Source organism: Lygodium microphyllum, chromosome 16 (genome assembly GCF_053477565.2).
Source record: "Lygodium microphyllum isolate KBCC chromosome 16, Lygodium_microphyllum_v1.1.10, whole genome shotgun sequence".
NCBI classification, from domain to species: domain Eukaryota; kingdom Viridiplantae; phylum Streptophyta; class Polypodiopsida; order Schizaeales; family Lygodiaceae; genus Lygodium; species Lygodium microphyllum.
Window position 1 is genome coordinate 139128361 of NC_141150.1, and position 26740 is coordinate 139155100.

At 46.8% G+C, this 26740-nt stretch overlaps 1 pseudogene; it reads right to left on the minus strand.

Annotated features, from left to right (window-relative positions):
- Window positions 1-6130: 6130 nt before the first annotated feature.
- Window positions 6131-26740, minus strand: part of LOC148023496 (putative pre-mRNA-splicing factor ATP-dependent RNA helicase DEAH5 pseudogene) — a 70060-nt pseudogene continuing 49450 nt past the window's right edge.

Genomic DNA, 26740 nt, shown 5'->3' on the forward strand with positions numbered 1-26740 from the left:
CATCCCTAAAAAACCCCACTCTCTCACCACAACATGGCATGTCATACCGCCTCTCAAAAAATCCCACTTCGCCCACCCCAAAAAATACCCCGTCTCTCCCATGACATGGCACACCTTCCCCCGTCTTCCTAAAGATCCCGCTCCACCCAACCGCAATAAACCCACTTCTCTACGACATGGCACACACCCTCAATCTCTTGCTAACCTCATTGATGACCTCACAACACATAAACTAGATTCACCTAACATTCTCTCATGAATGTAAATGCATCTCCCTTTTTCCACCAAACAGAGGGGCATTCACATGAGCCTAGTTGAAAAGCCTATTTTTAACAGGGTGGAGCAGGGTTCTTGGGGAAGTTGTGCCATGTCGTGGGAGAGTGGGTTTCTTTGGGGTTGGGTGGAGCAAGGTTTTTGAGAAAAGAGAGTTGGGAGGAGAGAGGGATGTGTGTATGTGCCATGTCGTGGCGGAGTGGAGGTTAGGTGTAGGGTTGTGCTGTGGTTTTTGGGAGAGAGGGTGCGTGTGCTATATCTTGGGGCAGTGGGGTTTTTAGGAGTTGGGTGAAGTGGGGTTTTTTGAAGGGGAGAGGTGGGATGACGTGACATGTAGTGGTGGGGGAGTGGGGTTTCTTGTGGTTGGATGGAGCGGGGTTTTTGGAAAGGAGGGGGAATGGTGTGCCATATCATGGCGCGATGTAGGGCTTTTGGCGTTGGGTGAAGCGGGGTTTTTGGGAAGAGGGAGGAGGTGTGCCATGTCGTGGGAGAGTGGGTTTTTTTGGGATTGGGTGGAGCGGGGTTTTTGAGAAAAGAGAGTTGGGAGGAGAGAGGGATGTGTGTGTGTGCGCCATGTCGTGGCAAAGTGGAGGAGAGTTGGGAGGAGAGAGGGATGTGTGTATGTGCCATGTCGTGGCGGAGTGGAGGTTAGGTGTAGGGTTGTGCCGTGGTTTTTGGGAGAGAGGGTGCGTGTGCTACATCTTGGGGCAGTGGGGTTTTTAGGAGTTGGGTGAAGTGGGGTTCTTTGAAGGGGAGAGGTGGGATGACGTGACATGTAGTGGTGGGGGAGTGGGTTTTCTTGTGGTTGGGTGGAGCGGGGTTTTTGGAAAGGAGGGGGGACGGTGTGCCATGTCATGGCGCGATGTAGGGCTTTTGGCGTTGGGTGAAGCGGGGTTTTTGGAAAGAGGGAGGAGGTGTGCCATGTCGTGGGAGAGTGGGTTTTTTTGGGATTGGGTGGAGCGGGGTTTTTGAGAAAAGAGAGTTGGGAGGAGAGAGAGATGTGTGTGTGTGTGTGGGCCATGTCATGGCAGAGTGGAGGTTGGGTGTAGGGGTTGTGCCGCGGATTTTGGGAGAGAAGGCATGTGGGGGAGTGGGGATTTTTGGGGTTGGGCGAAGCAGGGTTTTTTGAGGAAGGACGGGGGGGCATGGGGGGGACTTGAACAGCCTATTTCCAATAGGGTGGAGCGGGGTTCTTAGGGAAGTTGTGCCATGTCGTGAGAGAGTGGGTTTTTTTGGGGTTGGGTGGAGTGGGGTTTTTGAGAAAAGAGAGTTGGGAGGAGAGAGGGATGTGTGTATTTGCCATGTTGTGGTGGAGTGGAGGTTGGGTGTAGGGGTTGTGCCATGGTTTTTGGGAGAGAGGGTGCGTGTGCTATATCTTGGGGAAGTGCGTTTTTTTGGGATTGGGCCAAGCGGGGTTTTTGGAAGGGGGGAGGGGGGATGACGAGCCATGTTGTGGTGGGAGAGTGTGGTTTCTTGTGGTTAGGTGGAGCGGGGTTTTTGAGAAGGAGGGCGGATGGTGTGCCATGTCATGGTGTGATATGTAGGGTTTTTTGGGGTTGGGTAAAGCGGGGTTTTGGGAAGAGGCGGGAGGTGTGCCATGTCCTGGGAGAGTGGGGTTTTTTGGGATTGGGTGAAGCGGGTTTTTTGAGAAAAGAGAGTTGGGAGGAGAGAGGGATGTGTGTATGTGTGTGTGTGTGCCATATCATGGTGGATTGGAGGTTGGGTGTAGGGGTTGTGCCGCATTTTTTGGGAGAGAGGGTATGTGTGTCATATCGTGGGTGGATGCAACGGTGTTTTGAGGAGGGGGGTATGCCATATCGTGGGGTGTTGTGGGGTTTTTGGGGATTGGGTGGATGGGGTTTGAGAAGGGAGAGAGGGTGTGTCCATTGGCTCCCACCTCTCTAGTTCACTCGTTATGCTCTAAGACAAGTAGTGAAATCTCCTCCTATAAAGAAGTGTCTCTTGGGTATGCAATGTCAGAAAGCTATTATAGGAGACATCGTACCTAGGAGAGGGTAGTTGAGTCAAGAGAATCATGGCCATATCCTCTAAAGATATCATCCTCTCAAGGGATATAAGAAGGTGATTGGTGTCAAATGGGTCTTCAAGACCAAGTACCATAGTGATGACTCGTTCCTTCAGGTAAAGTTAGGATATCGGTGCTCCAAGGCCGATCTGCAACTTTATGTGTACACCTCCAAGGGTGGTCGTGTGTTGCTTGTTCTTTATGTTAATGATTTGATTGTTACAGGTGACTATGCACAGAAGGTTGAAGAGACAAAGGCAGCCTTACATCAAAAGTTCGAGATGACGGATTTAGGACTTCTCCATTTCTTTTTGGACCACCAGATTTATCAAACTCAGAGGGGGATTTTCCTTTCCCAGCTCCTAGCAGTATGTATAAGAGCTCTTGGTGACTTTTGAGATGGAGGGTTGCAGGTCCATTTCTACTCCTATGGATCCGAATTGGAAGGCCACTTCTCACATAGATTCTCCTTTAGCAGATGCTACCCGCTACTACAGCAACTAATTGGATCGTTGATTTGGCTCCTCAACACTTGGGTTGATCTAACACATACCGTCTCTCCCAAAAACCACGGCACAACCCCTACACCCAACCTCCACTCCGCTATGATATGGCACACATACACACATCTCTCTCTCCTCCCAACTCTCTTTTCTCAAAAAACTCACTCCACCCAATCCCAAAAAAACCCACTCTCCCACGACATGGCACACCTCCTGCCTCTTCCCAAAAACCCCACTTCACCCAACCCCAAAAAACCCTACATATCACGCCATAACATCGCACACCATCCCCCCTCCTTCTCCAAAACCCCGCTCCACCTAACCACAATAAACCCCAATCTCCCACCACAACATGGTATGTCAACCCCCCTCCCCCGTTCAAAAAACCCTGCTTTGCCCAATCCCAAAAAAACCCACTGCCCCAAGATATAGCACACGCACCCTCTCTCCCAAAAACCATGGCACAACCCCTACACCCAACCTCCACTCCACCACAACATGTTAATATAGCTAAAAAATCCAAAATCTTTGTTTATAAGCTTATAATGCATAAGGCTTTTTGACGTAGCTTCAACGTCGTTCTGCTGACCTGCAACGCGCACTAAACGAGTATGTCTGTGCGACAATTGCACAGAAAAAAAAACACACTGCGAGGTGACGTCGATCATGGCCGTCCAAGGGTTGGGTGGAGCGAGGTTTTTGAAAAAAGAGAGTTAGGGGGACAGAGGGGTATGTGTGTGTGTGCATGATGCCGTGGTAGAGTGGAGATTAGGTGTAGGGGTTGTCTGGCGGTTTTTGGGAGAGGGTGTGTGTGCCATATCATGGGGGAGTGGGGTTTTTTGGGGTTGGGCGAAGTAGGGTTTTTTGAAGGGGGAATGACGTGCCATGTTGTGGTGGGGGAGTGGGGGTATTTTGGGGCTGGGTGCAGCGGGGTTGTCGGGAAGGAGGGGGGTGGTGTGTCATGTCGTGGTGCAGTGTGGGGTTTTTTGGGGTTGGGTGGAGTGGGGTTCTTGGGAAGAGGGGGGAGGTGTGCCATGTCGTGGGAAAGTGGGTTTTTTTTTAGTTGGGTGGAGCGGGCTTTTTGAGAAAAGAGAGTTGGGAGGAGAGAGGGATATGTGTGTGTGTGTGCCATGTCATGGCGGAGTGGAGGTTAGGTGTAGGGGTTTGCCATTTTTTGAAGAGAGGGCGCATATGCCATATCGTGGGGGAGTGGGGTTTTTTGGTGTTGGGCGAAGCGGGGTTTTTTGAAGAGGGGAGGGGACGACGATATGCCATGTTGTGGTGGGGGGATTGGAAGAGGGGGGAGGTGTGCCATGTCGTAGAAGAGTGGCTTTTTTTGGGGTTTGGTGGAGCGGGGTTTTTTAGAAAAGAGTGTTGGGAGAAGAGAGGGATGTGTGTGTGTGTGTGTGTGTGTGCCATGTCATGGCGCTGTGGAGGTTTGGTGTAGGGGTTGTGCCGCGATTTTTGGGAGAGAGAGTGTGTGTGCCATATCATGCCGGAGTGGGGTTTTTTGGGGATGGGAAAAGCGGGGTTTTTTAAGGGGGGTGGGGGGCGACATGCCATGTTGTATTGGAGGAGCGGGGGGGAGGGGCTGTGCTACGTCGTGGGGTGGTGTGGGGTTTTTTGGGGCTAGGTAGATTGAGGTTTTGGGGAGGGAGGGGAGGGTTGTGTGCCATGTCATGACATAGTGTGAGGTTTTTTGGGGTTGGGCGGAGTGGGGTTCTTAGGAAGAAAGGGGAGGTATACTATGTCATGGGAGAGTGGGTTTTTTTAGGGATGGGTGGAGCGGGGTTTTTGAGAAAAGAGAGTTGGGAGGAGAGATGGATGCATGTGTGTGTATGCCATGTCGTGGCAGGGCGGAGGTTGGGTGTAGGGGTTATGCCGTTGTTTTTGAAAGAGAGGGTATGTGTGCCATATCGTGGAAAAGGGGGTTTTTTGGGGTTGGGCGAAGTGTGGTTTTTTGAAGGGGCAGGGGGAACAATGTGTCATATTGTGGTGGGGGAGCAGGGTTTTTTGGGGTTGGATAAAGCGGGGTTCTTGGGAAGGGGGGGAGGGGGTGTGCCATATCGTGGGGCGGTGTGGGATTTTTTGGGATTTGGTGGAGCAGGGTTTTTGGGAAGGGAGAGAGGCTGTGTACCATGTGGTGGTGGAGTGGGTTTTTTGGGGTTGGGTGGAGCGAGGTCTTTGGGAATAGGGGGGAGGTGTGCCATGTCATGTGAGATCAGGGTTTTTGGGGTCGGGTGAAGCAAGGTGTTTTTTGAAGGCATGAGGCGGGGATGATGTGCTATGTTGTGGTGGGGGAGTGGGGTTTTTTGTGGTTCAGTGGAGCGGGGTTTTTGGAAAGGAGGAGAGTGGTGTGACATGCCGTGTTGTAACGTGGGGTTTTTTTGGGTTGGGTGGAGCGGGGTTTTTGGGAAGGGGAGGAGGTGTGCCATGTCGTGGGAGAGTGGGTTTTTTGGTGTTGTGCCATAGTTTTTAGAAGAGAGAGAGTGTGTGTGCCATATCCTGGGGGAGGGGTTTTTTGGGGTTGGGCGAAGTGGGATTTTTTGAAGGGGCCACTAGGGGGGGGCAATGACGTGCCATGTTGTGGTGGGGGATCGGGGTCTTTTGGGGTTGGATGGAGCGGGGTTCTTAGGAAGGAGGGGTGGAGGGGGTGTGCTAGAATGGCAAGCGGCTTCCTGAAGACAGGTGTTCATTTGGCTACAGATCCCAATCCCAAGGTTATCGCTTCAAGTCCGAGACAACTGGGGCTTCAAGAATGACAGAAACGCAGATTGGGGCATAGCATAAACACAGATTGGGGCTTCAAGACGAAATGCATACTCAATGCAATTAAACCACAACAAAAACAAACTCAAAATTATAGAGAAACTTTAAGAGGCTTCGTTCAAAATGAAAACACAGAGAGAGGGACGAGAGAGAGAGAGGTTACAGCTACCTTGTTTTCAGACTGTCGTAGGCAAAAATCCTATCAAACTCGTCAAAGACAGCCTACAAAAGTACCTCGTTTTCAGATTCACAGAGAGAGAGAGAGAGAGAGAGAGAGAGAGAGAGAGAGAGAGAGAGAGAGAGAGAGAGAGAGAGAGAGAGAGAGGTACCTCGCTTTCAGAAATTCAGACTCAAGAGAAGACACTGAGGGCCACTTTAGTGACTCAAGAAAGACTCCAGCTTTCAAAAGGTAAACTTATTAGGTTGTTAGATCTATGGATAAGGCTTGTCTTTGGTGGGAAAGGGACGAAGCTGTCTGGATCATTAGAGGCACACATAAATGGGTTGATATATGCCATTATGAAACCAGATGAGAAGGTTGATATTATGTACAGGAATATCAAGCATGCCTTCTTTTAGCGAGCAACTCACTGGGGAGGGCACTATAGACAAGGAGAATGATTAGCTCAGGAACGTCTGGGCCTAGCCCTTTCATCCTTTCATATGGAATCTGGTAGGCTGTGTCAATCTCTTCCTGGCTAGATAAGAACAATAGTATATCCCCATCTGGTTCAGTCAGATGAATCTGCAGGACTGTTGCAGCTGAAAAATTAACTTGAAAACTTTTCAGCATCGAGTGTTGCTGATGTAACAATTAGACACAAGTCAGGTTGCCGACTAACCGACCATTTTAATAGCCCAAACAACACATCAGTATGTATCGTCCTTTCATGTGCCTCATCACGCATGATCACAAAATAAGCTGAAATATTTTCATCAACAAATACTCTCTAAAGAGCATACCATCTGTCATGTACTCTATTACTGTCTCAGGTCCTATACAATCGTCAAACCTGATGGCATATCCTACCTCCTCCCCTAGTTTGCAACCAAACTCTTCAGCTACTCTATTGGCAATAGACATTGCTGCAACTCTTTGAGGTTGGGTGCACCCAATTTTTCCTCTGGTTGTGTATCTTGCTTCCGCAAGGTACTGCATGACCTGTGTTGTCTTACTTGAACCTCTCTCAGTCTCCGCTAGCACTTGATTGTCGTGAACTACTTTGATCAGTTCATCCTTTAACTTATATATGGGGAGACTCTGTCTCTGTTCTTGAATTGAAAGCTTTGATCTCTGACCAAAAGTGGGTGCCTTTCCAAACACATCCTTCTTCCACTCAAGGATATCGTAGGTAGAAAGGCCAACACCACAAAGCTCCTGTACCAAACACCTCTCCCTTGACTCTGGCATTGGATCCACCCAAGGTAAATTCAAATCTTTGGGGATGGAGTCCAGCATAGTCCTCTGTTGTTGCTCTCGAAGCTCTCTTCTCTCTTTTTCCAAGGCAGAGTGAGTCATCACAGCCCTTTGCAAAGAGCCATTTGGGATTTTCACAATTTTTTTCAAGGGCCACATCAATAGAGTACCGGGTTTGTCCTCTCAAGAATGCGGGCTCATCCTCATTCAGCCGTATCTGAAGTTCCTCTTCAGCACCTTCATCTTGATAAAGCAAGTCGCCACCATCTCGGTCACAGTTGGGATAATCCCTCACATCCAAAACCCCAGGTGTGATGAGCTGTTTAGCCTCCCATGTCACATGCAGCTGATTGGGTCCTTGATATGGCATTGAACACTTGTATTTTGTATTTTGCTGTAAGTTTATTGGTTGGGCTCATGAATGACCAACGATGAAGCCGTTTGCTTGAAGAGTTATAGGGTAGGCTTTATCATCATCTCAATGAAAGGGAATGCAAAGACTAAACGTAAAGAGCCAAGTTTTGTTGAAGACTCTTCCATTATGTACATAGTTGAACTAATTTTCTTGTGTTATGGCCGAGTTAGTTTTGTGAGAGTGCGCAATGGAAGAAAGAACACGAATACAGAGATAAAAAGAGAGAGAGAGAGAGAGAGAGAGAGAGAGAGAGAGAGAGAGAGAGAGAGAGAGAGCAGAAAATAAAGAAACAAATGTTGCATTGGAGATGAATACAATGATGTGGACTAGTTCCTGCACACAACCCAAAGCGTCAGTGAGGGTACCAAATCGGGCTGAGATGAATGGCAACATCAATGTCGGAGAGGAGACAGAGACTGGGGTACTAAAATCTACAAGAAGTTTGTGGGAATAAGGAGAGGGGCTACTATATATAGCCCACATTAGCAAAATTGACCAAAAGTGGCCTTAAAAAAAAGCCACTTTTGGCTTATGTGGGCTATATATATATATATATATATATATATATATATATATAGTAGCCGCCGGCCTCCAAAAACAAACCAACTGTCCCAAAAGTGGCCGCCAATATGACACCACCCCCAAAATAGCATGCCTCCGTAAAAATGACCAGGCAGCCTCAGTAAGAGCTCATCTTGAACAGCCGGAAGAGGAAGACCCAACCCTGCACAGTCCATGGAAAGAGCAACTTAAGTACAACAAGGGGTATAGCTCCAGTACTAGGGTCTACTATAACTTATATCTTGTTTTGATACTATCTATTGATGTAACAACTCTTGAGCTAGTATTTTGTAATAAACTTAGAATTAATTAGGTCTTCACAATTGTATTTAATTAGAATACGTAGCGGAAGCATAGTGGGTCCTAACCCACAGGTCTTAGAACTTAAAACTAGTTTTTCTCGAGATGAGGACATCTCGATTTCTCTAAGGGGGAGTGGATGTAATGTACCTATCTTAGCACCTTAAAGGTCAAAAAATAAAATTGATAAAATTAATAAAAAATGTTACATATTATATTACAAGGACCATCAGAGCTCCTCGTCTTCTTTGGGTAGAGCAAGGAGAATAGACATATGTATGGATGGAAGGAGAAGGAGAAACTTTAAAGGAAAAGGAAGAACAAGAATAAGGAAGAGGAAGACGAAGAGAAAGAGGTGGTGGGGGTGAGCTTGAGGCTTGAGCAACAGGTGCCCAAGGTTTGAAGCTTGAGGAGGAAAGCTTGAAGGTTGAGGGTGGAGATTGAGGTACAAGCGGGGCTGCTTTTATAGAGCCCCAGCCAAAAGAAAAGGGCTGGCCAGTAATTGTTGTCGCCTTGATAAAATGCAAACACCAATGTAGCCACCTTGCCCCAAAAGATGCCACCTGATCAAAATGCAAGCTCCACGCTGCCTCTAGATAATGCCGCCTAGGAAAGGCGCAAGGTGGGGACACTCCATATATGGCCATCTAAGCTCCAAAAGATTGTGTTTGTAGTAAATGCAAGTAGTGCTAGATGGTTGGGGTTCTCCTCTGATAAGACGTGCTCTCAGTTAGGCAATGCTACCATGTGAGAGTTCGCAACGCAAGAAAAAATACGAATACAGAAAGAGAAAGAAACAAGAAAGAAAGTTATATTAACATCTTCAAAAGGCCAAATCGGCCTATGAGACCAAAAAGATTTTTACATCCAGGGAGTTTGGGGATTTCCCAAGTCTCAATAAAGCTATCATCTAATGCTATGATAGGCTAAGTGGAAGAAAAACCAAAAAGGAGCACATAGCTAATAGGTACGAAAGTGATATACATGCCAGATGCAGTGTGGAACCGCTCATGGATGTGATCATCCCAGAATATTTCTCACGAGTCTATCTAACATGGAGAGACTAAAGCGGTGGGGTATGGTCCCCTGGTGGCATTGTAGTATCCTTTGTATCCGCAACATGTGCCTCCTACAAGGGCGGGGGCCAGCTGGACGTGGGCGACGGATTCTACGTCTTGTGATGGCTATGTAGGGTGGGCCCCGGTGGCGGGGGAGGCTAGGTGGGCTGGTGGGGCCTCTATGGTGGAGAGGATATTCGGTGCTTGGTAGAACTCTGTGATTGTGCATTGGTGGGCGGCTCTTTGTCTCCGCTCCGAGGTCTGTAGGAGGTGATCTCTGTAGCGTTGTAGCTCCAGTAGGAAAAGCCCGCTGATTCTGGAAGTCCATCGCCTTGGAAAGTGACCCAAATCCCTCTCTGAACAGGCAGTGGAATCGCCCTCTGATCTCATAGTACACGAGACATCTGCATATGTAGTGTTTCTCTATCTATGGTTCAAGCTGGCAGAGCTAGCAAATCCTGTCTTCTGGGGGGAGGGGGTTTGTACTATACCTGCCTATCTCGATCCGCAGCTAGTGTGAGGATGTGTGGATCTGTCCAATGGTGCATCGTACTCCATGAGATATGTGTGCATCCATGTAGCTTAGGCGAATAATGAACCCGAATGAGGATATGCGAATAATGAACCCGAATGGGGAACCCGAATGTGTGCATCCCAGAGTCAGTGCAGGAAGGTCACTATCTGGAAGAGAGCCTCTGCTCCTAGAGTCACTGCAGGAAGGTCCTTATCATAAGAACCAAGGGTCGCTCCATCTGCTCCCATCCCTTATAGACGGCCTCCCCCTTGGGCAATGGTTGGTCCTGTGTGCTCCTCCTTGTGTGGTAGAGACTCGATCCCCATATGGGAACCCCATACAAAAGTACTAGCATGACCAAGGTGTCCAAGAGCCATAGCTTCCGATGCTCCTGGAGCTGTATGCGGGCACACTGGCTCTCCATTGACCCTAGGGCTGCATAGCCTCGTGTTAGTCTATCTTCTATTGCTTTCCTCAGAGTAAAGCTCGGCCCTAAGAATGTTATCCCCAAATAGGCGTATCTCTGGACCACTTCTATTGTTTCTACGCCATATGTGAAAGGGGGTACTGATCGCCGGATCCATTGGGTAGAGGTGTTAAATATCATGACCTTGGTTTTCCCCAGGTTCGCTATAAGGTCCTTGTCGTGACAAAAGGCCTGTAGTGCATCCAGATGGCACTATAATACCTCGGGGGTACTGGAGATGAGGACTATGTGGTCTGCATATAATGTTAGAATATCAAGCTCTCTCATGTGTGTTTGACCGACATGAGCTGGACACAGCTAGTCTAGCTATCTTAGTCAGGTACATTAAATAAGTCGGTGCTACTCCTGGTGTGAATGGTCTTATGACCTTAGGTTGTACTTTCACTATACAGTGTTGAATGAATGATGAAGTGTGTGAGAGGAAGCATGCTGCTTCACTCTGGTTATGATATCTTTCTGTCTCCATGAATTTGAACATGGTATCAGAGCCATGAATCGGCAAAGACTGTGTGCCTGGGAGTGTGGCATTGGACTTGCAGGAGCTTAAGTCAGAGGAAAGGAGTCAACTGTCATCTGCAGTGGTGAAGAGATCTATCCTATGGCCTTGACAACCATAGCTGGAAGCATGAAGGACTTCTTTCTGGTCTTTGTCTAGAAAGGCTTCTCAAGTAAGGTTAGTGGTAAGTCTTGAAGCCTATGCAAATGAGTATCAACACTAAAAACCAGCAGTCGTTTAAAACAAACGTGGCCTGGAAGAAAGCGCAGCATGACAGGGTTGCGTTTGATGGAAGAAACGTGGATTTGGGGCAGCATTACTGTGCTAAATGAAGACCATCAAGCACTTTATGAATGCTAGTTATGTACTTGAAACAACATGGTTGGCTGAAGCAACATAGGTAGCTGAAGAAAAACGAAATTTCAGAGCTGCTGAACATGTGGTCTGCTGGAATGCACCTGTCCTTCAGGAGTTGAACGACTGCAGAAGCAACATACTTAACCATTTGAGCCTTCTAGAGGGGATAATAATCAAGCATTAGAGCTTGATTTGAGTGAGCTTTAATGACCAGCCCTACTGCAGATGTAAAAACGAGTTGCTAACAGGTTGCGCCTGGTTCTTGATGCCCAAAATGGGGCTGCATTGACTACTGAAGTGGACAAATTTAATTCAGCACATACTTGGCATCTTGTGTGCTTGCTTGGGGGTCTCCAAATGCTCATTTGGTCATCTACAAGCTGAATTGTTTGTCTGGGTTGCACTTATCAACAGGCTGCCATTGTTGGCTGGGATTTAAGATGCAAAGCACGTGTCAAGTGGAATACAGGCTGGATGCATACCAAGGAAGGTTCTTACCTTTCTATTGCCCCTGTGGGAGCTCATGTGCGAGCTGACATACAGTTGCATAGGTCTGAATAGATCGGGCTAAACAGTCATTGAAAGTACAGGGACATTTTACACTTGTATGGTCTGAGATTTGGATGCTATTTGGCATGTACACTGAGCTTGAATGTAGCATGTGATGCTTGGTAGAAGACATGTCATTTTTCTTGGTAAATTTGGAGCTTTTGGTGGCCTGATCTGAGAGTTTGTGACAGGCTGAAAACTGTCAAAAATTGCAGACATAAAGCACTCATTAGTTACTCTAGCTCTTACAAGAACTAGTTGAGTTCATTAGCCATACAGGTACTTGAAGGCTTGGTTTGTGACTCACAAATGCTTGCGCATTGGAGACTGAAGTGATGCGAATGTCTTATGGTTCATTGGGACTGAGTGAATCCCTATTGCCAGTGCATTGGCTGTCTGGAACCTGGAATGTATTTACAACATTCGTATCTGCTAGTTATGTACTGTTGTGTGTTTTTATGTGTATGTATGGCTTGACACATGTACTAGCAGCCATCTATGAAGGTTTGGGACATGTATGACATGTATATTACTCAATTTTGGGGTTGAAATCACTGCTGGTCACTCCCAGAATTACAGTTTTCAGACTGCATGTCTGTACCCTGGCAGTGAGGTTGAAAGAGTTTCAACTAAAGTAACTACATTGCATTTGTCTTGACTGTTTTGCTTACAGTGTATCCCACTTGTTGCGGACTGTTTTGGGGCTGCTAGAGGGTCGAAATACCCTGTTTTTTTTCTGCAATTAATTGCAGAAAATTGTCACATACAGTTGCGGGCTGAAGTTTGTCAAGCTGACTTACTGGTTTGCAGGTAGTCAGGCAGTGTCTATAAAATGGCAAATGCTGATAGAACGGACAACATAACCCAGATTGTGGGAGAGAAGCTTGATAGCAATAGCAACAATTATGCAATATGGAAGTTCCGCATGGAGAACTTTCTGATAGGCAAAGGCTACTGGGAGCTTGTCACTGGAGCTGAAGCTGAACCCAGGTTGCCTACTACAGAAGAAAGACCTGCAACACAAGAACAACTGCGAGCTCATCGACTCGGGACAGAGAGAGCACGCAGGGTTTTGCACTGGCTGTCCTTGTGTATATCAGATGCCATGGTTATGCAGATTATGAATTGTCGCTCTCCAAAAGATGCACGGAACATCTTGGTCAGGTATTATGGCACTACTACAAGTGCAAGGAAGATCCAGTTAAAGCAAAAGTTTAATAATATGGAGAGAAAGAACAGATCCATTCAGGAGTATGTAACTGAGATAAAGACTATTGCGGATCAGCTGGCATCTGTTGGTTCACAGGTTGAAGATGAAGATATGGTTGCAGTGACCTTGAATGGTTTAGGTCCTGAGTACAAGTCCTTTGACACTTCAGTGTCTGTGCGGGCTGAAATGCCTGACTTTAATGAGCTGGTTGCATTATTGATTCATGAAGAGGTGAAGCTTGGCTTAGCTACAGGATCAAGCGGTTCAAAGAATAAGGATGCAGTTTTTTACTCGAATCAGCGCGGCCGTGGCAGCCATGGCAGGGGTTATGGATCTGGCAAAGGAGGCCAGCAGAATGCATCCTATGGCAATCAAAATCAGCAGCCATCAAATGCAAGAGGTCGTGGAAAATTTTGAGGCAGGGGGAGATCTAACTCCCGTGGTGGCAGAGGCTCATGGCAGCAGTAGCGTCAGTCAGACAATCCAAACAAAGACAAGGATTGTCATTACTGCGGCAAGTATGGGCATATTGCAAAGGACTGCTGGAAGAAGCACGGGAATCAGAAGGGTAAACAGCATGGACACTATGCTACGTCCAGTCAAGCAGATGATTCTGGTGATCGACTGCTTGCCATGCAATATGTCAAAGATAAGATTGCTGAAAAATCATATGATGATGCAGTGTGGTACATTGACTCAGGGGCGTCAAATCACATGACCCCTCACGGTGATTGGTTCACAGATATGGTGGCTGAAAAGCATGGCTATGTATGCACAGGTGATGACACGCAGCATAGCATTGAGCATAAAGGCAAAGTGCCTCTTGTGGTTCATGATGGCAGGAAGAAAAATCTGCATGATGTCTTGCATGTCCCTTCAATTACGAAAAACTTATTGTCTGTTGGTCAGATGACGGAGCAGAACTTGCAGGTTAGATTCAATAAGCATGGCTGCTTTATTGAAGAGTTTGGCAATGGCTGCAAGTTGATAGCTCATGGTCACAGGCACGGCAAAATGTTTACTCTTGATGCTTCTTTGCCAGAGCTGAATTCAGCTATGTTTGCCCATGGTTCTGGCACTATTAGGGATTTGGAAATCTGGCACAAGAGAGTGGGGCATGTCAATTTGCAAAGGCTGCAAACTATGCAGAAGAAATAGCTGGTCACAGGTTTACCCAAATTCCAATATTCAGATATTGGTCATGTATGCGAGGCTTGCCAGTTTGGTAAACAGTCTTGATTGCCGTTTGTCAGGCATGTAAGGCAGAGTACACGTCCATTGCAGTTAGTGCACTCTGATGTTTGGGGGCCAGCTCATAATGCCTCTATGGGAGGTTCCAGATACTATGTATCTTTCATTGACGACTACACTCGCTATACCTGGCTTTACATATTGAAAACAAAAGATGAGGTCTTTGCTGTTTTTCAGCAGTTCAAAGCATAGGTTGAGAAGGAATTTGAATGCTACATCTCTTGCTTGCGATCCGACAGTGGTGGGGAGTATGTATCAAATGAATTTGCTGATTTCTTGGCTGAAAATGGCATTCGTAGGCAGCTCACCTGCAGCTACACTCCGCAGCATACTATAACCTTGGTTTTCCCCAGATTCACGGTGAGGTCTTTGTCTTGGCAGAAGGCTTGTAGTGCATCCACTACCATGGGTGCTACATTTTCACGAGAGTGGTACAGTGTGTGGAATCTGGCAGGCTTTCATGCACGCAAAAAGGGTACTATCCATGTTTCTCAAATTGCTTCGAGAATGATAGCTAATGCAAGACATGTGGTCAAACGAGATCAAGAAGTTTGGGTAAAGGTTGTTTCTATGACTAGGAAGGAACTTAGTGGGTGTGACCCCCTAGCGAGACCCGATGGCGTCATGGAGGTGGCAAGAGGATGATGGTGGAGTATGGCAGGGCGGGGGGCTGACGCACGCGATAGGGCCGAGGGGAGATGCCGAGCGGGGCCGAGGGCCGAGGGCAAGGGCCCAGGGCTGAAGGCAGGGGCCGAGGAAGATGGCAAGGCTGAGGGCCGAAGGCAGGGGCCGAGGGCTGAGGACACGGGGGCCGAAGGGCAGGGGCCGAGGGCCGAGGCTGACGGGACCAAGGGCCGAAAGGGAGGGCTGAGGGCCGAGAGGTCGCGGGGCTCGGACGGGCCGAGAGGTGACGGGTCAATGCGTGTGGAGCAAGGCCGACGGTGACAGGTCGGAGGGGAAATGAATTGGCACGCGTCCCATGGCCGACCTGATCTGCTGACTTGTCCGACCTGATCTGCCATGTGGCAGCTGACGTGGCACTGATGACGTGGCTGCTGATGTGGCACCTGCACAGTCGCCTGCTGACGTGGCAACACATCTGCTTCGCACACTTTAACACTCTTGAATGGCTGCCTGGCTGGAAAATACATATGTACACAGCCTGAATGAGGAAAATGCATGTTGAGGGGATGATCTCTAACAATAACCCAAGTGTCTAGTGATCAAGTATTTCATCTAGATCCAAGAACCGTGTCATTTGGACACATACTTCTCAAGTTATGGCCAAAGGAGTGGTTATGGGACACTTGGACAGCAAGCTTGACAGGGAATTATTTGATGACCTTGTGCAAATGCGGAAAGGGATTGAACAATGCTCTCTTAAGGTTGACAAGTTTGTTGCTGAGGCTACTTCACTTTTTGAGAAGTTTTCTCTTACAACTTCCCATGATCCCAATTCAACATGGCAAGCGGATCAGCAAGTTCCAATGCAAACTCCTACTTATGGGCATCACAATTGGGACTCATCTTTTTATGGTTATCAACATGAAGACTATCATGGGCAGCTTGTGCAAGTGGACATGGACAGTCATCTTTTACAGTGCTGAGCTACCGGAGTACTTCATCAAGAGCTTGCTCACCACCATCCATGCTGTCCTCCTCCCAAAGAAAGCCAGCAAGGATGAGCTCTCAAGTATAATAATAACAAAGGAAGATGATAATGGTTCTTCTCGACGCTCATTAAAATGGATGAGCTCTCCAAAGAGATGGGAGGCCTTTTCAAGTAACAGAGTAGATGGGATGCAACTTTTACTAGCTTTTATATTTGGTGACATCTTAGCTATCTAAACTTTAGTGCAAGTTGATAAGAAACATAGAAAGTTAGGAACACAAGACATATATAATCAAAATAACAATAATACATTGCAAAAAATTCAAACTTCTATTATATTGTGATTTTAAAAAATATTTGGAATATCTGACTAGCTTTAATTTTAAAAAACCCATAGAAGTTTTAATTATCAAAGGTGGCCCCATAATCTCACATAAACATCCATTGAAAATAAGCAAAATAAAGAGAATATGTAATATGTATGTGCAATGTAATATATTATGTAATATGTATGCGCAATGTGCATATGCCATGCAGTCTTGTAGATTATATTGAATATTCTACCTATATACACCCATATGAACCTTTTTTTTAAAGGTATAGGTACATCATACATGCATACATATGTGTACATCAGGGAGGGGGAGAGCGAGACCTTGTCCATTGTCGAGACTTGGCGTGCTGCGCAGATGAAGTACCACAGGCTCGAAAAGGTCACCGTGGTGAGACCTTTTTTGACATGGCAGGCAAACTACAGTTCAACTAGGAGAGGCCCGATAACGGTGGGGAAATTCTGTGTTTCACCATTTCACAGTTCAACTGAGACACGTCGCACAAGCAAAGGATGCCTATTACAGAACAGACATGGAAAAAGAGATGCAATGGAGATAAGACGAGCTTACCTCATGTGCGCCAGATTGGAAAATGGTGCACCCTTTCTAACTATGCAGTTAAACTGGCTTCGCCTGCCTGGTACGTCATGTGCATGTGCAGAGGGGACGTTCACCACGAACAGCTCGTTTTTGGACTGTTACTCTTTTGGGCACTTCTTTGTGGTCAAATCTCTTTCCCATTTTGGTCAAAGATATTTGAAATGATGTCACTGGGCCCGCGGCACCTCTCCATGTCACGGTGCAAGAAGTGTAACATCTCACTATGTTTTGAACCAGCTCTTGTTGTTGCTAGTCAATTCTTAGGATAGCTCAAGAGTCCCTTGCAAGTGATCTCTTAGGAACTTTAGTCCACTCACCAAGCTAAAGATGGGTCATTTAGTATCTTTGAGTTTGCGAGGTTGCACATAGGTGCAAGATCTAGAGAGAGAGAGAGAGAGAGAGAGAGAGAGAGAGAGAACTATGGGAAATAAGATTGTTAACTCATTGGCTCTTTTATATATTTGTGTGGCATGCTAGGTTGTTTTGCTATTGGGTATTTGAGAAGAAGCCCTAGATTCAACTTCATTTGGTTAGGCACCTCTTTCATGATATGCCCTTCCTTCCTTTTTTCTTAAAACTGCTGCAAATATCATAATAATTTGGGTGCTACCCACGCAATGGTAAACCCCCCCGCCCACCCTCCCCCCTATAATGAGTCTATCGTTGTATGTAGATAACCCCTTCAGAGCTTCAAGCCCGGGGTTATTTGTGTGTTTTGTCTTGGATTTTTAGCCCTATGATGTAAGATCATGGATGTATTTTACCTTGAGGTCTATGCCCTTGGGGTGTTTTAATAGAAAATGATAATCTTCTGTGGTAAAAAAAACGGTCGCGTGCTTCTTCACAAAAAATACACATCTTGCATGCAAAGCAATGATGGCATCAACATTCCCTACAATATTCACAAAAGAGGGATAAAATATTTCCATCTACATTGTGCCAGACGTATGTGTGTGTGGGTATGCTACTCCCATTACAAATCCATAGACCGATACACACTACCATGCCAATGAAACACACTCCCACACATTTGTTCAAACTCCCATAGTAAATATCCCCATACTCTTTGCACGTGTACCTCACTTTTACATTACATTCCACTCTAAAACATACATGGACCACAGGGATACCCTTGCTAAGTAGTCTTACCTCAAAACCATCTTCCATCATATATCCAAATTTTGAGCATAACTTTTTAGATATCTTGCATAATTTAAGCAACCTTTATTCCTAGCTCAAACACTCAAGAAAATTTGAGCTAGGCTCAAGTCAAGAATCCAAGCTTACATGGTTGTAAAACCAAAAAAATGGAGAGATTGTGATTTTGTGGCCATATTAAAAGTTACAATGGATAGATGGATGCACCTACTTTCCTTTAGTTGAAGGATTTCTTCCATTTCATCAACCTTGGGAGCATCTTCCATAGTAGGTCCAGCAAACTTTCCCACAAAAGGGCATTGCAAACTAGCACGAAACACATTACGTATCCTTCGATGGGTTCTTGGAAAGGAGTGGGGGAGGGGGTGTGCCATGTCGTGGGATGGTGTGGGGTTTTTTAGGGTTGGGTGGAGCGGGCTTTTTGGGAAGGGAGAGAGGGTGTGTGCCATGTCATGGGGGAGTGGGTTTTTTGGGGTTGGGTGGAGCGAGGTCTTTGGGAAGAGAGGGAGAGGTGTGCCATGTCGTGGGAGAGCGAGGTTTTTTGGGGTCGAGCGAAGCGGTGTTTTTTGAGAGGGGGAAGGGAGATGACATGCCATGTTGTGGTGGGAGAGCGGGGTTTTTTGGGGTTGGATGCAATGGGGTTTTTTGAGGAGGGGGTGTGCCATATCATGGGGCGTTGAGGGGTTTTTTGGGATTAGGTGGAGCGGGATTTGGGAAGGGAGAGAGGGTGTATGTCCTCTCTTCACAAAAAGATTAAACTCGTTTGTTAACCTTATTTTTCCTATCCCTTTCCTATTGCTTTTCCTCAATCACATTTGGATCATATGTGCTGCATCTACCCCACCAATTGGTGAACTACCTCCATTGACCTCAACGAAGAATTGTACATCCTTGGTCTTCTTATTTCCAACCATGATAAAGCTATGCAAGTGTAGGTGAAGGAGAGTAATCATATCTTTTTTGAACTCGCTAAAAGAAGGCATGCTTGATATTCCTATACATAATATCAACCTTCTCATCTGGTTTCATAATGGCATATATCAACCCATTTATGTGTGCCTCTAATGATCCAGACAGCTTTGTCCCTTTCCCAACAAAGACAAGCCTTATCCATAGATCTAACAACCTAATAAGTTTACCTTTTGAAAGCTGGAGTCTTTCTTGAGTCACTAAAGTGGCCCTCAGTGTCTTCTCTTGAGTCTGAATTTCTGAAAGCGAGGTACCTCTCTCTCTCTCTCTCTCTCTCTCTCTCTCTCTCTCTCTCTCTCTCTCTCTCTCTCTCTCTCTCTCTCTCTCTCTCTCTCTCTCTCTCTCTCTCTCTCTCTCTCTCTCTCTCTCTCTCTCTCTCTCTCTCTGAATCTAAAAATGAGGCGCTCCACATCCGGGTGGTAGGGTGGAAGGAGGGAGACCAGCCCCCTGGCAGACGCCAAGAAGATTTGTGAAAATATGGGAGTAGATGACCCCAAAATAGTGGAGAATGCATGGCGCGTAGGGAAAGACCTCACCAAGGGACGGCCTCTCATCCTCAAATTCGCCAACCTGGACTCCCGACAAGCCTTCCTCTCTAGGAGGACAGCTCAAAAAGGGGAAAAGGTCTATTTGGAGGATGGCCTCACACCTGCACAGGTGGCACATCGTAGGGAATGCATGCCACAGATTCTAGAAGCCCGCAAAGCAGGTAAATGGGCAGTATATAGAGATGGTCGGGTCATCATCACAGATAAAAACCAATGACGGGGCGCGGCCTATGAGACACACCTGAAGTTTGCAGTGCGGAACTGCAATGGAGCCATGAAGACAGATGCAAGGCTCTTCCAAGAGACCTTCACCGGCAAGGATATCATTCTACACACAGAGACCCACCAGAGCCCGGGCACTTACTTACCGGAGGTGAGGGGATATAGATGGGAGACGGCATGCCGCCCCAAAGCCCGAGGGGTGACGCGGGGTGGGGTGGGTCGAGCGGGGTTTTCGGAGGCGTGGTGGTGTGGCGTGGAGGGAGCGGGGTTTTTCGAGGTGGGGTGCGGGGGGGCGTCGTGGGGGGGTGCGGTTGGGTGGGGGGGTGTGCCGTGTCATGGGGGAGTGACGCGGGGTTGGGTGGGTCGAGCGGGGTTTAGTCTATGAATACGAGGATATCATACACTACTCCAGCCTGGAGAACGTCATGCTGACTGGAGACTTCAATGCCCGCACAGCACAGAGACAGACTCCCTTCTTCGAGAGCGAAGACCACATGTATAGAGAGATAGCACCAGAGGAGATAGGGCTCAGCCGAGCATCATAGGACACAGCTGAATCCACCGAATACGGCGACCACATACTAGCACTAGGGGGGCACACAGACTAGCCATCCTCAATGGCCTGGACAGATGGCCCAGATCGGACGCCCTCACATGCTTCCCACATAAGCATGCATCTAATTGCAGCGGACGAGGGGCATCATGAGCACCTACACAGAAACTGGGAGCAAGCACAGTGGACTATATACTTGGGCCCCCGTCTCTCATCACTGACATCCAGTCCTTTAGAATATCACCCCGCCCACTCGCAGTGGCCGCCAACCATGCCTATCTACAGTTTGACATCGCATGCAGATATGAACTCACCATACTGACTGTAAGTGCCTACTCCGACCATCTGTATTGGATCCTGCAGGAAATGGCCCCCTAGGCACCCCTGGAGTAGGTCATAGCACAGCTTGCAGGAACACACTCCACACCTCAGCTGCCATGTACTTCCGACATTGGTGCTGCCCGTTCCCACTTCGACATTGGTGCTGCCATCATTTCCAGCCTGATCTGGTGCCCTCACTGACGCTCTGGGCTGCGTGCAGGGACTGATCAGTCCACAGCTTTGTATTCAGCATTCATTTCAGTCAGTGCAGTATTTCTTCCTACTCAATTAGCTCAACATAGCATAGATGTTAGCTTCACTGGGACTTATGAAATCTCCCAGATATTTTGTATGCAACATTTTGGTCTCATAGGCCAACTTGGCCTGTTGTAGACGTTAATATAGCTCTCTCTCTCTCTCTCTCTCTCTCTCTCTCTCTCTCTCTCTCTCTCTCTCTTCTGGAAGCCCGCAAAGCGGGAAAATGGGCAATATACAGATATGGTCGTGTCATCATCACAGATAAGCGCCAATGACGGGGCGCGGCCTATGAGACCCACCTGAGGTTCGCAGTATGGAACTACAACGGAGCTATGAAAACAGATGCAGGCCTATTCCAAGAGACCTTCACCGGCAAGGACATCATCCTCTACACAGAAACCCACCAAAGCCCAGGTACCTACTTATCAGACGTGAGGGGATATAGGTGGGAGACGGCATGCCGCCCTAGAGCCCGAACAAAAGGAGGAACCCGAGGGTCCGGAGGGGTGGCCGTGCTGTACCGGGAGGAGCTACAACCCATGGTGCAAGTGTTGCGGAAAGATGAGGAAGCCCGGTTCATGTGGATTCGGATACACATAGACCGCCCCCGAGACATATACATGGCAGTGTGCTACTTCCCACCAGCACACTCCCCATACGCATCACCGAAGGGCGAGTCACCATACCTACCGCTGTACGAGGACATCATGCACTACTCCAGCCTGGGGGATGTCATGCTGGCTGGAGACTTTAACGCACGTACAACACAAAGACAGACTCCCTTCTTCGAGAGCGAGGACCACATGTACAAAGAGATAGCACCAGAGGAGATAGGACTCAATCGGGCATCACAGGACACAGCTGAATGCACAGAATATGGTGAACACCTACTGGCATTAGGGGGGGCACACGGACTAGCCATTCTCAACGGTCTCGACAGATGGCCCGGGTCGGATGCCCTCACATGCTTCCCACACAACCACGCGGCCAATTGCATCGGGCGGGGGGCACATGGAGCACCAACACAGAAACTGGGAGCAAGCACAGTGGATTATATACTCGGGCCCCTATCACTTATCCCTGACATCCAGTCCTTCAGGATATCACGCCGCCCACTCGCAGTGGCTGCCGACCATGCCTACCTGCAATTTGACATAACATGTAGGTATGACCTAACCCCCCCCCCCCCCCCCCCGCGAGCAACCCCCAAAGATTCCCTAGGTACCACTTTACCAGGCTAACTGCGAGCGCCTACTCCGACCACCTCTATTGGAGCCTACAGGAAATGAATCCCCACGCACCCCTGGAGGAGGTCACAGCACAGCCTGCGGGCACACTACACACCTCGGCTACCGAACACTTCCCCTACACATCACAAACTCGGCTCCGTCTTCAACAAGACGAAGCACGGGGAGTACACACACACAAACAGGCACGCTGGATCTTCCGTCGTCTAGTGCGACGTCAGTAACTAGATAGGGGTAGTGCCAACGCTTTGGTGTTGATAGCAGCATTCTCTCCCTTCCATGGCAGGGGTAGAGACAAGGACAGGGACAGGGACAGGGACAGGGACGGGGATAGGAATACCAAATGGAATGATTAGAAATATGACCACCATGACAGTTATGATAGGGCTGCTAAAGATCATTATAGGAACCATGAAAAAAATGATGAGTTGGAGAGAGAGGAGATCGAGGCTTTAAGGGTGCCCCTAAAGAGGTAGAGCTTTTTGCTTTGTACCATGGCAGGGTTTCTAGAGTCATGGATAATGGCTACTTCGTACAACTCTCCGACTTTCAACACGCAAAAAGGGTATTGTCCATGTTTCTCAAATTGCTTCGAGAATGATAGCTGATGCAAGAGATGTGGTCAAACGAGATCAAGAAGTTTGGGTAAAGGTTGTTTCTATGACTAGGAAGGAACTTAGTGGATGTGACCCCCTAGCAAGACCCGATGGCGTCATGGAGGTGGCAAGAGGATGATGGTGGAGTATGGCAGGGCGGGGGGCTAGCGCACGCAACAGGGTTGAGGGGAGATGCCGGGCGGGGCCGAGGGCGGAGTGTAAGGGCCCAGGGCTAAAGGCAGGGGCTGAGGAAGATGGCAGGGCCGAGGGTCGAGGGCCGAGAGGCCGCGGGGCTCGGACGGGCCGAGAGGTGACGGGTCAACGCGTGTGGAGCGGGGCCGACGGTGACGGGTCGGAGGGGAAACGAATCGGCACGTGGACGCGTGAGGCGCGAGACGTGAAGGGCACAGGCGCGACTCGGGTCAACGCCGACGGGCCGGCAAGCACGACCTGCGGGGGACCGATAGACGTGACTTGTCGGGGAGGAAGGGCGTGACCTGCGGGGGATGGTGTGACCTAGCGGGAGACCTGGCATGGTGGGCGTCACCTGGCGATGGTGGGCGTGACCCGCTAGACCCGGCGTGACCTAGGAGACCTGGCGATGGCGATGGCGTGACCTACCTGGCGATAGCGCGAGAAAGAAAGAAAGAAAGAAAGTTATATTAATGTCTTCAACGGGCCAAATTGGCCTATGAGACCAAAATGTTACATACAAAATGTCTGGGGGATTCCAAAAATCCCAGTGAAGCTAACATTTATGCTATGTTGAACTAAATTGAGTAAGTACAAAATGATATCTAGACTGGTTACAATCTAGAGGTACTCCCAGTGCGTTGTGGAACTGCGCCTGGAGTGTTCATCCGAGGATGTCCCTCATGGGTCGGTCTAACATGGAGAGACTAAAATGGTGGGGCAGGGCCCTCCGATGGCGGCGGAGTATCCCTTGTATCTTTGACATGTGTCTCCTGCGGGGACGGGGGCCGGCGGGGCGTGGGCGCCTGGCTTTGCCTCTTGCTGTGGCTATTTCTAAGGTGGTCCCCCGGGGTCGGGAGGCCGGTTGGGCTGGCGGGGGCTCGGTGGTGGGGAGGGTAGCTGGTATTTGGTAGAATTCGTTGAGTGTGCGTTGGTTGGAGGCTCCTTGTCTTTGCTCCGTGGTCCGTAGAAGGTGGTCTCTGTGGCATCGTATTTCTAGTAGAAAGAGCCCCAGGCATCTCTGGTCCCTGAATTCCATCACCTTGGAGAGTGGTCCGAATCCTTCGTTGAATAGGCAGTGGAAGTGCCCTCGGATTTCGTAGTACACTGGGCATCTACAGATATAGTGTTCCTCTGTCTCTGGCTCGATATGGCAGAGCTGACAAATTCAATCTTCTAGGGGGAGGGGGTTGGCCCCATATCTACCCGTTTCGACCCAGAGTTGGTGTGTGTGTGTGTGTGTGTGTGTGACAATAGAACAAGAAGACCTGCTGTATGAAGTATGCTGAATACAAAGGAATGCATATATGTACACGGGCGCAGTGCATATGTCTGCGTATCTCCACCTCAATGATGTCACTTGCTGTCCACCTCGAAGTCTATGTTACATGAGAATAACAAAGAATCACTTTCAAGAATCCTCTCTTGCTCGTAGATACACCTCCCAAGAGGTATATCTAATATGAAGAGAGATGAGATACACTATAGTAACCTCTCAAGGCTCAATACTATCACTATCACTTCGGTCTTCACTTTGAGTCTTCAAAAGCTACTTTCTTTGCTTCTTCAAACTCTTTTGAGCTGATATTATTCCATTTTCAAGATTAGAGAACACCCCCAATCCATCAAATAGAACACTCAAAGGAGCATACAGAAGATAACAAAAGATCCACAGAAGCTCAACATGAAGTACCAAAAACTAATCATCTCAATCCAAGCCATAAAAAACCATCCAACTCACTCCCAAACATTTTCCAAACCACTAATTCACAACCATAACTTCTCAAAAGTAAAGCTAAAACAGCCCCATCAAAACCAAACAAACACACCACAAAACCAAACAGCACATCATAATTCAATGAAAAACCATCATGAGCTTCTCAGACCTACTCAACCCATTCCAACATACTCCAAAACATTTCCAAACTATCCAAAAACCAATTAATCAACCAGAAAATTAAACAAAAATCACCTAAAATCCAACAAAAATATATATAAATACAATCATTTTAGCACTCAACAAAAGCTCTACTTCTCTACTTTGTCATGACTCCTACTCCTTCTAAGGTGAAACGTAGTCCAGACAAATGAAATAATAATTGAAAATATAGGACTTTGAAAAATAAAATCTAAAAATTATAAATGGATGACAATGAGATATTATTCTTAAAAATAGAAAAAGAAACCACGATAAAAAATACATCATTGAAGAAAGTAAGTCCCCACCTTTCATTTCAGGCACACTACATCTATAATAGATAACATACATGAAATTGTGTAAAAGGTGCAATAAAAATGCAAAATTACCTAAGAATAAAGGGCTCCCAAACTTTCTACAAAGGGATGCAAGTTCAAATCTTCAAGTGGCTTTACTCCACTTCAAGGATGATCAACTAGGATTTGTAGGTAATCTTAACTTTATGGGTGTCCTACACACTTCCAAGCTACATGTTGTAGTCCATCGCCTATAAGTTTAACAATTGATAATAGTTGAGGATTTCATGCAAGGTGTCACAATGGATAGATTTGCTTCTCACTCAGCATTAAAGGAGTCATGACTACACTTCTGTCAATGTGTGGGTTAACAAAAACACACAATCTTCTTTAGAGATTGCATAACTACAAGTTCCAATTGTTGGCGATTGTTGGTGGTTAGAAGTTCTAGTTTTCTTATTTATGATAGCTCCTCCTCACAATAAGGTGACATGTATTCCAAATTAGTTTAACTCATAGATTATTTTGAATGATATGTGCTTTGGCTTTGGAATGATAATTACACATTTAGAGCTTTGAAAAATAAAACCTAAAGATGATGCGCAAATGATCTCTCATTTTAAAAGTAGAAAACACAACTACAATTTTAATAATATAATGTTTATAAGATAAAAATACATCACACAACAACCTGAATCGCCATTTTTTATTACGTGTACTATGGACATGAAATTATATAAATGGTTAAGTGTGTTGAGGTTGTAATGCAAATGTAAAATAATATGAGAAGATAGAGCTCTCAACTTACTATAGAGGGATGCAAGTTCAAATCTTCAAGTGGCAATCTCTCTCTCTCTCTCTCTCTCTCTCTCTCTCTCTCTCTCTCTCTCTCTCTCTCTCTCTCTTGTGTGCATGGTGATATACATACAAACACATGGGCTAGAAGTCCATACCATATATTGTTAACTCTATATACAACATATACTTGCGGACATTCTATATATATTACAACAAAAGGTGATCAATAACCAAAGCAATGACGATCGAACAAAAATAGAAGTATGAGTCATAATGGTATGCTTTTTCTCTACTTAGTTATTCATCATCTCAAAATTTTAACCTGAATAAAATAAACTTGAATAGATAAGGATAACTAGAGTAGAGTGAATATATGAATATAAATATGTATTTATAAAATGTCAACATGTAGAAAATACAATGTACATATTCTAAAAGAAAGTTGTATGCATACAATATCAACAAAAGTTGTTGAGGGGGGCTAGCTACTGTCATCATCATTGTCGCCATTACCATGTTGCAGTGTACGATTATTACAAGGTGGCTCTGCTGTGAGGATGCAACACAAGCTCCTCGTCTATCCACCTACCGTACTCCTCCTCCCTAGCAACCACCTCTAGATCTCTCTTACCTGAATCTCATGCATTAATAAGATTGAAGTTTGATTACTCGATTATTAAAAAGTACTTAAGAAATCATTCTAGCTTGAAAATATATCTAAACATTACAAATGATACTCACAAAAGGGTGTGTTGATGGAAGTGTCCAACACTACAAGGTTCTCTATCCTCAATATTTGGTCATCTAGATCTCTACTAGAGTGGGGTACAATTGGAGTCTCTGCTCTATACAAGAATAGATCCAAAGTTTTTTTTTTTCATTTTGTCCAGTCTATATACAGTATCTCTATTCTGTGAGAACTTAATAAGCATAT